Raw genomic sequence first — 13,366 nt, forward strand, 5'->3', positions numbered from 1 at the left:
TACTCCACTTTACAGAATATGAAGAAAAAAAAACAAACTTCAAAAATACGTCATGTATAAATCCACTTTCACATTTAAAAGCTTCAAACTTCCAATTTTTTAAATGACAAATAAAATGAAAAATAATATTTCTAGAGTAACTTGCTAGGCAATCCTTGCCTTTGTGCTGCACAAGATCTGCTGACCTGCTGAGGGTCTAAGCAGGTCATGTCATTATTTTCTTATTACTCAGAAAGTGTCTCCATGCTATCAGCTGGAAGCAATTCTTGGCTCAGCACAAGTTAATGCATTCGACCGGCAGGTAATGCATCAATGCATCTGTTTAATTGTTCATTAGCTGAAGATGGTGGAATCCTGTTCCTATGTTCCTATAAAATTTGGAGAAACATAACTCAAAATTTCGAGTTACTTTTCTCAAAATTATTTTGAGTTATTAACTCAAAATTTTGAGTTAGCTCTGCCAATCAGTAATCTACATGAATGAGGTCACTTTCTTGTTACCCAGACGCATATGGCGCAGAGTAACGCGCACTCAAAACCGGATCGCAACACTTTGGGGCTTTCGCGAGTACGTTTGCTGATAGTAAGGCCATGTGATTCAGCAAGGATTTCATCATTTTTGAAGCCACGCTGAAAATACTCAGCAATCTGTGCATTCATGACTGGATGTAATACCGGTAGCTTAGCTGTAGCATTTGTACCTGAGGGCTTCAGCTTCTGGGTAACAAGGAAATGACGTCATTCACGTAGATTACTGATTGGCAGCGCTAACTCGAAATTTCGAGTTATTTTTCTCAAAATTGTGAGTTAATAAGTCAAAATTTCAAGTTAATACGTCAAAATTTTGAGAAAATAACTCGAAATTTTGAAATTATGGATCCTTTTCCCCCGGATAAGCTGGAGGAGGTGGCTGGGGAGAGGGAGGTCTGGGCCTCTTTGCTTAGGCTGCTGCCCCCGCGACCCGGCCCCGGACAAAGCGGATGAAGATGGATGGATGGATGGATGGATCCTTTTTTTTCTTTTGTGGTGGAAATGGGCTTCCATATGTTCCAGATCATTTGTACTCACTTTATCCTCTGGTTACTACCAGTTTTGTTTTGAAACTAGTTTTCCTGTGTATTTTCACTCTTTGCCACCCTCTTTAATATCAGTGCCTTATAATCACTTCTTCCTGGCATGTGTGTTTCTTCTCTCAGTTTTTGCTAGCTTGTTATTGTGTTTTCAAAATTTCTACCTTTTCCATTTTATACTTTTATCATTTTTTAACTTGATTATTTTGTTGGATTTCTTTCTACCTCCTTCCTACCTCCTTCCATCTGCCTTTAATGGGTTTGGGCATCTGTAATTTAAGATGAAAGGCCTTTTATTTTTATTGCATACCATTGTGCCTCATATTTCTGTCAGCAACTGGGTAATTTTTATATAAAATAAATTACTTCTAAAAAATGACATTTGGAGGGGTTGGAGAAACATTCAGTTGGAGATCATTTCTCAGCCTCTACCATTACTCCTATACAACTCTTTGCTTTATCCTCCACTCAAACCAGCCGATATTGATTAAGCATCTTCTCTGTGTGAGACCAGTATTTCTGAAAGTAAGATATCAGCTAATAATTTCACCCCATTCTGAAGCCTTGCTTAACCTTCTTATGCAAAGAAAGCTACCACCATAGCCAAATGGACCAGTTACCAACCCCCTGCTGTCTTTGCGTTAATTAATTGTACTAAATGTCAGATAGCTGCTGGCAAGGGTGCAGGCGATTAAAGGCGGCCATCATTTAGCAGGTCATGATTTTGATAAGGGCAATTAGACCACAAGCTGCTGCAGAAAATCAATGGGCAAAGGAAGAGGCTGCCTCGCAGAATTTATCAGGTCTGTGGAGCAGAGAGAGGATTACAACAAAGGCTTGTCTGAGCAGAAGACAAATTCAGGTGAACCCTGAGGTGTCATAATTTCCTAGCAAGTTTTACAACGGAAGAACATTTGAATATTTATGCAAAACAGGTCAGTCAGTTTTATCTAGACTTGCTGATGAATGACTAAAGTGAAAGGTGAAATCAGAAATTTTGCCAACTTTCTTTAATTACGAGAGACATCACACTTTATGTCAAAAAGTGCTTTCATTTGTTCCAAATTATCCGACAGTCTCAGATATCATTATTGAAATACAATAAAACCTTGCAGAGCGGAATATTATAGACTTCACATATATCTTTTAATAAGTTGTTTCCAAAAAACCCACTTGATGTGCCAATAAAAGGTTTTCCCTCTTGCGCTCTTTCAGCATTTATCTGCATTTCTCCGATCACGTGACCTCTGGCAGGTTTGGTTCACATGCATATGAGTGATGCCGAGGGCAGATAAAGCATCCTGTGGTAATGAAATACTCCACATCTGACAAATAGGAGTCTTCACAGCTCAGGTTTTATTAGATTTAGCCCTTTTTAAATGTCTCCTCAGTGGCATGGAGGCAGCTTCACTTTCAGCTGTGAGGCACATACAGCACACATAATGTCTCAGTATTAGCTTTACTTCATTCTCAAGGTATGACAGGCCACATGCATCTGTTTGGTGAAACCCTATCATCTCCTGCATGTTCTTATATTGACAAAAAGCTGAGGTTTTATTGTGACATTTAAAGTCTTCTATTCACAGGCTGTAGTATTGACATGCAGCTGCTAACATGAAAATCTGTCAGCTGTTCCATGGAATAGAGGGTTAAAAATGATGATGGAAAAGATTGTGTTTGTCAGCTATAATATGTTTGTTGGCCCTCAGGTCATACAAAGACAAGAAATATGGGAATAAACCAAAAGCGTTTCATAGCAGTGGTGCAGTCTAAGATCCTTATGAGGATTTAATTCAATTTTTTGCTTCGACATTTGAACTTTTGTGGGGGGTTTTCTCCTTTTTTTAACCAAATATTTGACACATTATGGGAAAAAGTCTTTTCCTTGCCCTTTGGAATAGTAGCCATTCCTCACTAAACCACAAAACCTTTACCCAACATTTTCCATTGTGTCCAAATGGTAAAACATTTCAGTGTCGACAAACAAAGCAGAGTCACAAAAATATAGAATAAATGTCAATTATTATGTATGGATCCTACATTTACTTTTTATTATCTTCTGGATTTCCTCTGTTGCCTCACACCAAGAAGGTCCTGCACTGAAAAAAAGGGACTGGCCATCTCTTGGATTTATGTAAGCATCTTGCATGTATTTAACACAATTACCTCATGTTTTAAAGATAAATGTAACTATATAGTGTAAAAACTACATGATATGCAGAAAGGGTGTATTAAATTGTTCATATCATGTTCAGGTGAAGTAAGTCAATAAGATAGCAACGTTAAATCTCGTGAAACCACGCGTGATTTCATCTCGCGGGCTTTGGATCGTGGTTCAAAAAAGGCATCCATCTCAGTTAAGTCGAGCAGCCAACTCTACGTTTTTGGTATGTCTTGATTTTTTGAATTAATATTTACCATATTTCAGCCAAATGTAGTTAAACGTCTAGAGTGTCGCCATGTAACATGCTAAAAAAGAGCCGTTAGCTTATTTGCTGTTTTATCTGTTATCAAAGAATTGGCGCTTTTTCATTTGAATTTGTCTTTGGCACAAGAGCCGTAATATCACATTAAACCTAATTACGAGGCACTCATAACATAATTTGGTTTTCTGTGTGAATAGATTTGTCAACTGACTCTTCAGTTACATTGTGTATTTACTGCACCGTGGTGTTAGTGAGATTTTGGACATTGAACAGCTTTAGCTAATATCATCAGCGGTATTATGCTAGCTTACATCCCTACCCCTCCTGCCCTCACCTGCTGTCCTTTTGTTTTTGTTTTTGTTTTTGTTGATGCACATTGAGAGATGACCTCTATTCTGCATTTCACCAGGAGTCAGCTGATGGATTGTGGGTTCAAGGTGTTATGGTAAGAAAGTATATTCTATTTTCGCTTAAGGTTTCTGTAACTTAATTATAATAGGTTTTGTATAATTATTAGGTGCATGCATACACAAATAGACCACCCTATTAAAACAACTGAGAAATCCAAAATCTGCCATAGGTTTAACTTATACCTGTATGTATTGTCAGAAAGGTGATTACTGGACTCACATTAATGCACACTTGAACTAAAATGAGGTTGTAACTTGTGGGTTCTTGGGTTGCAAATCAGAAACAAACATCTTTGGATTTTTTTAATCCCATAAGATCTGGAAACACAGTTTTTATTCAACAAAACATTACTGATTAACCAAGCACAGTGCCTGCTGTTATTTCAAAATTTCAAAATGTTATTTTAGATGAAATGCAGCATTCCAGTGCATCCCAACCATGCCTTTACAGTCAAGGTTTCTGACGGAGCTGAGTTTCTCTCTGACAGTCTGCTGAAAGTGTTTGCAAAGTGATCGGGGGAACAGTGCACAAAGCTAAAGGATGTAGCTGCCATGATGACAGTAAGAACTTTAAAATTCTTTAACTACAAAGTGTATATGTATTGCATTAGGTCAGTAAAAGATTTTTATGCTGCATCCATTGAAACAGTCAACTATTACCTGTGAGTACTGATTCCACTGAAAGGATGCCATTCTTTTTTGTCATGCATTTACTGGCCCACTGAGAAAAAATTATCTTTTTTTAAAAATATATGTTCTGGAAACTATATATCCATAAAGTTGATGTCAAACAGGAACTTTTGCTATTGCTTTGTAGATGCTGGTGTTGCATGTTGACTGGTTTAAAAAGTCAAGAGTTTTTGTCTGGGATCATTTTCTTCTGTGCTACTGAAAAGTTCACAAATCTCTGTTTTCTTTGTTATAATACTTTAGGATGACGTTAATGCTCGAAGGGAGTCTCATCAAAGTGCTCCGCATCTGTGTGAAAGACAATTGCAACATCTTGGTGCAGGAGTTCATGGTGAGTGTTTTATGAGTAGATTGTGGCTTTGCAACATTTAAAAATGCATTTAGTTATCCACTTGATCCTCATTGGACTGGTTAGGACCAGTAGTCCTCTTTAATAATTTGAAGTTCACATGAGGCCTGGTAGTGAACTCGGCCGCCGGCCCTTGAGGCCCCACCCCTGTATTAGGGGTCACATCAGTGTGAAAAAACTTTAAATTTGTCATTCTAGTGAACAAAGAAAAATCCCCCCAATATTTACATTAGCTTTTGTTTGAAAAAAAGACCAACTGACCAACAGCTAACCAAATTGTGGGGCTGAAAGTCTAAATTCTAACATCTTCTGAGTGACATAACCTGGATTTCTGATGGGCCGGTGTCTTTCTAACAAAAACTAATGTAAAGCATTTGAAATTATTATGTTTTTCACCCTCTCTTAGAAACTCTGTTAGACCATGAATGGCAGCATGGCAGGCCACTCTTTGGCTATAGCTATTTACTATGTTGCTTGCATTGGTTTAAATTACTCTAACATTAGAACTGGTAGATTCAAAAGAGATGAGTTTAAAAAGGAATCTTAAAGAAATGTTTTGTGTTTAACCAGGACTTGACTGAGGCCACTGCACAGATTGAGAAAACCACAATGAACATCTGTCTCCAGAGGATGCACCAGGCAATGACTTTTCTGATGTTGGCATCATCATCGAGGGTATAGTAGTTCTTCAAGATCTGGATAACGTGACCTTTGCAGTAGCCATGCTGTTTGGACCTTTTTTATTCCTTCAACATGAGTTACCCATCACAGCTCTGCTACACTTTTGAGGTGATTCAATGGGTGGTAATGGAGTTGGATGCAACTCAGCTCTCAAGAAAAGCTCACAACTAAGACAAAACTGCTCCTGTAACGAAGCTCACTGTTATGCATGTGAGGTGACCAGCTCTAGGTGAGAGGACATTTAAATCTCACACTTGTTCTGCTGCATTTTTGAAGCTCAATTCCAGGAACAGATCGCAGGGTTCATTTTTATATACTCTGCAACTGCCATGAGGACGAGCTGTTTTTTGTTGTTGTTTGTTTTTCCTTTTGCTCTGTACAAGTTCTCTGTTTGTCTGTTTGGCAGCATTTTTCAATTTCTGTTTGTATTTTTTCTTTCTTTTACTAGTGAAGAGATGTAGCGTGAACAGTTATACAGTCTAAATATCCCATATGGGTCGTGTGAAATGGTATTTTCAATTTCATTCAGTTGAAGTAAAGAACGTTGAATATTTCTAAGTGTGCTGTTTTGAACCAAGATGTCACAGTATGATCAGTGCTGTAATTTTTGACAGTCACTGTATCAATGTTATTTTTGCGTCTCTTGAATAAAGGTTTTGACCTGCAAGTGCTAATTTCTTTAGTTATTGGGGTAAAATGGGTAGTGTTAATAGGAAGGTGTTTGCCAATTCAGTAACCTAATTTAATGTTAATGGAAACTAACATTACCTCAAATTGTTTAGTTATAATTGTTGTTTAACTGAATCTTGACGTCAGAGGCCTTAAATAGAATGTTTTGTATTGTCCTGTAACATTTTTCAAAAGAAACAGTCTAATTTCTTTGCTGTGATTGATTCCAGAGAACACGGAAGAACTGACATTATTTAACTGTTGATTTATATAGATTCAGTAGTGGAGTAATGTCAGTTTAATTCTTTACCTACTGTCAATGCAGTGAAATTAGACATTTTGTTTTTAAAGGTTACTGGTGGATGCCAGCAACCATCTTGGAAGAGAACAATACAATCTGTTATAAGGCCTCCATTTGAAAATTGTGTATTTGATACTAGAATATAATAGCAAAATGTAATTTGAAGATAACATGTAGTATTTAAGTGACCAAGTAGTATTGGGTAAAAGTTATTGAATGGTGTTGGGATAAAGTGAAAAAATTGTGAAGGATTAAAATATTCCAAGAGCTCAAATTACTTCATCAAAACATGTTTAAGTCACATTTTATCAACACAAATTGCACAGGTTTATTGAACATGAATAAATTGTGTTAATTTAACTCAATTGTTTAAGTTGCTGCCAAAGCAAAACATCTGTGTGCAACAAATGTCCACCATTGAATTAAGTAAATCCAACAACATATTTTTTTCAGTGTGGGGTCAAATCCACCATCTGACCGGCGCCTTTCTGTGTGGAGTTGCATGTTCTCTCCGTGTTTGTATGGGTTCTCTCCAGGTACTCCTTCCTCCCACCACCCAGGTGGGGGTGAGGGTGAATGGGTGTTGGCCATGTGACAGGCTCATGACCTGTCGGTGTACCCTGCCTCTCGCCTTATGGTAGCTGACCCTGCATCTCTGAATTCAATAAGTGGAAGAGAATGGATCAGACGGATGGATGGATACAAGCAGTGATTAGCATAAAAGTGTAAATTAAAATGCAATACAATGAAATAAAAAATACATAAGTAAAATACATAAAATAAGTACATTAAATGCAATTAATTAATGTAATTATACATTTACAGTAACTTCACTGTAAATAAAAAGATTAGCAATTGCCGTAAATTCCACTTAGCAGCAGAATCATTTTTTGTTTTAAAAAGTGTTTATTGTAAATTTAATGTGAGCATTTTTTATAGTAACTGGCTGCCAGGAAGTTACTGTAGAATTTACATCAACCTGTTTGCATATTGTTTGTTTTTTTAAACTTCTCAACAAACACATAATTTTTTTTCTTTTTTCCTTCTGTTTTTAACACAAAAATCTAAACAGAACTGAACAACCTTAAAAATGTTTTGATACAATTTAGTGCAAGTCAGATATATCAGCTGTGTTTATTGTCTCTGTGGTATATTTACTCACCTCCACCTGTATGGCTTTGGTTTGTACAAAGATAGTACATTTCGGACCAAAGTCTAATATGGATGTGCGGTTAGCAGTAAGTCATAAAAGCAAATCTGGAGTGTCTCAGCCAAGCATCAGCAAACAATCACTGTTCTCAGTTCATTTCCATTGTTATCCTGCCATCACTGGATCTTTAAAACAAGAAAAAGAATGACTCAAAAAAAGATTCATTCGCATTCAAAAAAACAAAAGATGGGTTTTCCAGTAGCTGAAATTGATCTATTTCAGAAGCTTTTTCTAATTAGTTTTGTAATTTTTAGTTTTTATTAATTCTATTCAGCATCTGTTTATCCTCCAGATCCAGATGTAGCTACTTTATTTTTCTGTTTCGTGTACTCGTTTCTCAGTCCTCCTGCCTGTAATATGGAAATACAACTTAGTGGGCCACCTTGAAGGATGTCTGACTCCCTAAAATACATCTGGCAGGAGAAAGAACCGAGGCTGTTTAGGGGGGGCTTGTGTTTTGTTTTGCTTTTCACTCTTGATGTATCACAAAAAGCTTGGCACACAATTATAACACAAAAAATACTGAAAAAAAACATTTCACTTCAACTCATGATGAAGATTAATAATTGATTGCAACACATTGTAATACCAATTGCCATCAAAATGGAACTTCATTAACCAATGTGTGACAGACTAGTGCAACACCCTCTGGCTTACATTCAAAGTTACAGCAGATCATGAGTCTCCAGGTTTAACACTGATCCCAAACAATTAAATCAGAAGGTAAAGGTAACTTTGAATAGCATTATTATTAGTAGTAGTAGTAGTAGTAGTAGAAGTAGTAGTATTTTCTCTTTTTATAGTGATATAAAGCAATTGTGCAGTGGTAATCTGATATCGCGAGAGCCTTAATTCAAGCATATCAAATAAACCCCTGGTACACTATCCAAGTTATACTGCCCCTTGTTCCCTGTGACAGCTGAGACAGGTTCCAGTCCAAGCTGTTAAGAAAGTGGATAGATGGACTTCATATAAATACCAACCATGCACATTTTGTGATCGTGTCTGTGCATTTTCAGCTTATTTTATGTTATTTTCCACCATAATTGACACACAAATTGGTTAAGGTTCATATAAGGTGTGAAAGAGCACACGAGAACCAAAATATATGCTGTGTGCAATAATATGCAAAGAAAACGCAGGTGCAATGTCATGATACCAAGCCTGCGATATCGTCTTTCTAATTTCACATTGATGAGTGATGCTGCCAGTAACTGTAGCGGCACGGTAAACCTTAGTGTGAGACTGTTTGTACTGGACACCTGTTGGGTATGAATTTACCACCGCAGGGCTACAGCTCCAATAACTACGTGTTCTTTGCTAATGTTGCTGTTTAAACAAAGTGCTCTCAGGCAGTATATACACAAACAGCAACAACGTCTGACATGTGTTTGTGAGTCATAGAAGAAAAACGCCTTTGAATGTGCAAGTAATGTTTAGTCGTCTGCTTTGAAATACAGAGAATAGGTAGAGTAGGAAGGAATAAATTCCACCTTCACAAACCTAACATCTGCTTACAATATATAGCCTATCAAACCGTGTGCATTCTTTAAGCTATTCAGCAAAACCTGTATTCAAAGGAAATAATGCTTTGTTGCTCCTCCAGGAATTCAACTTGTGAAAAGTCTTGTTATTGCTTCTTTTGCTCTCTGTTTCATTTTTCATTTCTCAGTGATAGCTAAAAGTGCCACAAATTGATAAAAAAGATGGCTTATTTCATTTAAAGATGCACCAAGCTGTGAAAATCTGTGGGAGGACTGGTCCCCTCTTTTTTCTCTCTCAGCCTTTGTGCGTCATAACAACTTTTCCATTTAGGTGCAAAGCTTCTGAGTGGCGGTAGCTTTTTTTACATAACAAGTATTTTTATTAGTATCACCTCTGTACACTTTGAGGAGATTGAGTGAAAAGGGTGGGCTGTAATGCCCGGAGCAAACACTAACCAGGAATAATCACCGATTCAGAGGGATGAATGGAACACAATGCATCAAGTGGCAAGCGGAAATTGCAAAGGCCAAAGCATCATATGATGAAACCATTTCTGTAAATTAGATATTTACTCATCTTTGGGAGAAAACCAGGAGACAGCAAATAGGTTGGGGCGAATGTAATGTGGATTCACAGCACAGTGCAGGCAGTAATAATGTCTAAATACGGACCAGACCTCAGGGTCTAGGTCGCACTAAACTGTGTGTTTTTGTAACCTGAAACACTGTAGCCATAACCAACAATTTACTGCCATTAATAAAAATAAACACTCCATTTTCTTCGTGTTTGGACTGCTAACCATTGGCACAGCATGTTCACGCCGGATCCAACTGTGAATAAATCAGAACACATAGCTCTGCCTTCTCTCTTGCTGTAATCATATTATAGACACATATCATGGGGTGAATGTAGTGTTGTCACAAATCTAGAGTTTTAGACATTTTATCAGCAGATCGTGGACATTTAAATGAAATTACGTGATGCACCACTTCATAATGGATGTTTTTGGAGCAGTTTCTAAGGTGTTATTTGAGTTTAGAAGTATTAACCCATTAGAAAACCAGTCAGTTGAATCTTCATGTTAAAGTTTAAACCTCCTGGCTGACAGACAGTTACGGAGGTTTGGTGACAGGGACAATTTCACTTGCTTGTGTTTGTAATGTGGTGGCACATTACAAAAATCAGCACTTTATCCTGGCTTTAACTGTGGACAGATCTCCTGCTTCTGTAAACATCCTTTAATAGAACATAAAAGTATTTCAAAATGGCTTAGGAAATTTACAGTTTTATTGCTATAATAAATTAGATTTACTGTACAACAGTTGCGGTGGTTTGGGGATTCCCAGCAAAGGACCCAAACTCTGAAAGACGTGGATGGGGAGGGTGAAGCTTCTAAAGACTAAGAATGCGCTGTTTCACATGTGTAATGAGCACAAGTGCTTTGGGTTTCTGTTGTTTTTTGCACACTACAAAACAAATGCAACCAGCCAACCTATATTGTTAGAAAAAACCCAAATAGGTCTTAAGTGGTAGCGGAGCAGATGTCACCATTTGGCTTGGAATTTGCAAATTTTGGTCAGTTTAGTGCTTTTGTGATTTATTCTTTATTATTTATTTTGTTTTTTGTAGAGGGTCTAATAAAATTATTCCAAAAGCACTCTGTAGACTGAAGTTAGTAACCAAAAAATATTGAAGTATGCCTGTAACAGCCAGGGTAGCACTGGCATCCATTAATAGTGAGTGAAATGTGGCAATAATATAAAGGGGTTTATCTTAAAAGAATATATTTTATTTTTAGGCAGTCAAGATAATTAAATGATTTAGTTGAGCATCTAAAGAACAGCAGAACCAGAGACACAGTCATGAAGCACACTAGCACCCACACAGATAGGAACACATTCAGTCACGCTAACAAAAACATTCCCCACACATCATAATAACACAATGAACTCAATCAAGACTTCATAAAAACACACTATTGTACCGTTGCTGACAATAGTGAGACCTGGCTTCTGTCCTTCGTTCCGTTTATTTTATGACAGACAGACTTTCCTCCGAGTAAACACCGCAATCTTTTTTTCAATCAAACATCACCGCACGCCATCCCTGAAGAAGATTCCTCCACATCCTCTTATGCCCAATTTTATTTGCTTTTTGGATACCCACTTTTTTCTCATCACAGCTGCTCCAAATATCAATAAAAGGCTTAATTATCATCTTTTTGGAGCTATCCTGTGTAACCCACTATTGCCTGTTGTTATTTTTCCACTTCATCAGATTTAGTGCGCTAAAATGCTGCAATAATATTGTGCAGCTCATGGATGTTTCTGTTTGCATCTCCCCAGTGTTGCATCAGAATGTTCATCATCCCCTTGTGATGGGAGAATGGATGGGAAGCCTTCGGGAGGTCTCTGAAATTACTCACAATGTCCTTCACATTGAATTTCCCTTTCTGCCCACCAAAAACAGCACCAACTACTTGCCTGCTGTTTGTGCATGTATATTTATATGCACGATGAGAAGTGACTCCAAAATGTTTCTGGCGCTTTGTCTCTTATCCTGCCAACCCCCCCCCCCCCCCACCCCACCCCCCACCCCACCCTGCCCCCACCCCACCCCACCCCCCACCCTGCCTATCGTCTGAGTTGTTGTTTTCATTTTTGTGCTACAAGTTCCCACTTGGTCAAATCGTCACAGGGGAGGAGAGGTCACCAGATACAAGAGGGGGAGAAGAAGGAGGAGGAGGAGAGAAGATGGAGAGGATGAGTAATGACAGGAAAAGGATAAATGAGTGCAGGAAGGGGAAAATAGATAATGAAGATGAAGAAAAGAGAATAGAAGAGAAAAGAACAAAAGGAAAGGAAAGGAGAAAAGAAGGATCAGGGGTTTTTTTTAAAGTGGGGGGGGGCAGCAGAGAAAACAGAAATGGATGGGAATGTAAAGAGGGAAGGTGGGGTAAAAAAAAATCCAAAACTGGGACAGAAGAAGGAAGAAATGAAATGAAATGGAAAAAAACCCCAAAAATTAAAAGGAAAATGAGAGAAGAGGCAGTAGAGCGGGGGTGTGCAGTTCCAGAATAAGCTTGGATGTTTATCGTTAATCCCCTCAGGAAGGGTGAAATCTTGTGAGAACTGACTACTGTGGAACCCTGGACAGACTCCATGTGGAGAGGGCAAGAGGCACCACACACACGCACGCACACACACACACGCAGATTCTAGAAGTTCAGCTCCAGTCATAACTCAGCAGGGTGCTAAGTGATGAGGACTGAGAACTGTTACGCAGCAGCTCACCCCCTGCTAATTCAAAGTCCATTTTGACAGCTGAGATATTGATTGAAATCAACATGTTTAGTGGCAGTTTTAGTAAGACATTAAGTCATAAGACATAGATCTTCCTATCTGTCAAGATGTTAATAATGCATTACAGTGAATGATAACCACAATGTAAACATCCGCTCACTGAGCTCAATCGACTTCTCAGGAGAAGCCTGGAGAGATCCTGACATGTTTTATGAAACAGAGACAAAAGGTGCTGAACTGTTTCCCATGCATTCGAAATACGAAGACATGCATTTTGACCATTGAAACTCGCTGTTCTTGACTAATTCCCAACAGCATGCTGAGAGCACGACTTTGATGTGTTATTATTTCTCCTACATGTTATGGGAGATTGATGTCTGTATTTCCCTCAGACAACTCCCCCACGGCTTGAGTAATTCCCCCAGAAACAAACAAAAACCAAAAAAACGTGATGAGGAAAGAGTGCAAGCCTGTGCCAGATGTAATCTTCCCCAAAGCGTAGCTCTCATCCCTTTTTTCTTTTTTCTTTTCCAAGCCAATGCTGACTAGCTGACTAGTGCAATCGAAACAACTGATCATCCCATCAGTATTCACAGCCAGGCCCTATCCCTACTGCTATCTACCTCGCTGCTAGCCACGTGAAGCCATTTTTTTTGTCTCATCTTTCATATTCTGCATCTCTTTTTGAGCTCTACACCAGCTCCCACCTAAAAGGTTTGATGAATTAAATAATTAGAATAGAATAGAATAGAATTCAACTTTATTGTCATTGC

General features: G+C 38.1%; 1 long non-coding RNA gene across 2 annotated transcripts; it reads left to right on the forward strand.

Moving 5' to 3' along the window:
* Positions 1-3,179: 3,179 nt before the first annotated feature.
* On the forward strand, positions 3,180-6,293 carry LOC147328188 (uncharacterized). 2 transcript variants are annotated; one of them, XR_015129922.1, is made up of 5 exons: positions 3,180-3,457; positions 3,878-3,941; positions 4,315-4,467; positions 4,840-4,927; positions 5,516-6,293. It is a non-coding gene; the product is annotated as an uncharacterized LOC147328188 (long non-coding RNA). The 2 variants fall into 2 exon arrangements; XR_015129921.1 differs by having other exon boundaries at positions 3,180-3,941.
* Positions 6,294-13,366: the final 7,073 nt, after the last annotated feature.

Source organism: Aulonocara sp. 'chitande type north' Nkhata Bay, linkage group LG6 (assembly GCF_057382095.1).
Source record: "Aulonocara sp. 'chitande type north' Nkhata Bay isolate Kocher_YH1m ecotype deep benthic linkage group LG6, A_spYH_male_GT1.1, whole genome shotgun sequence".
NCBI lineage: Eukaryota > Metazoa > Chordata > Actinopteri > Cichliformes > Cichlidae > Aulonocara > Aulonocara sp. 'chitande type north' Nkhata Bay.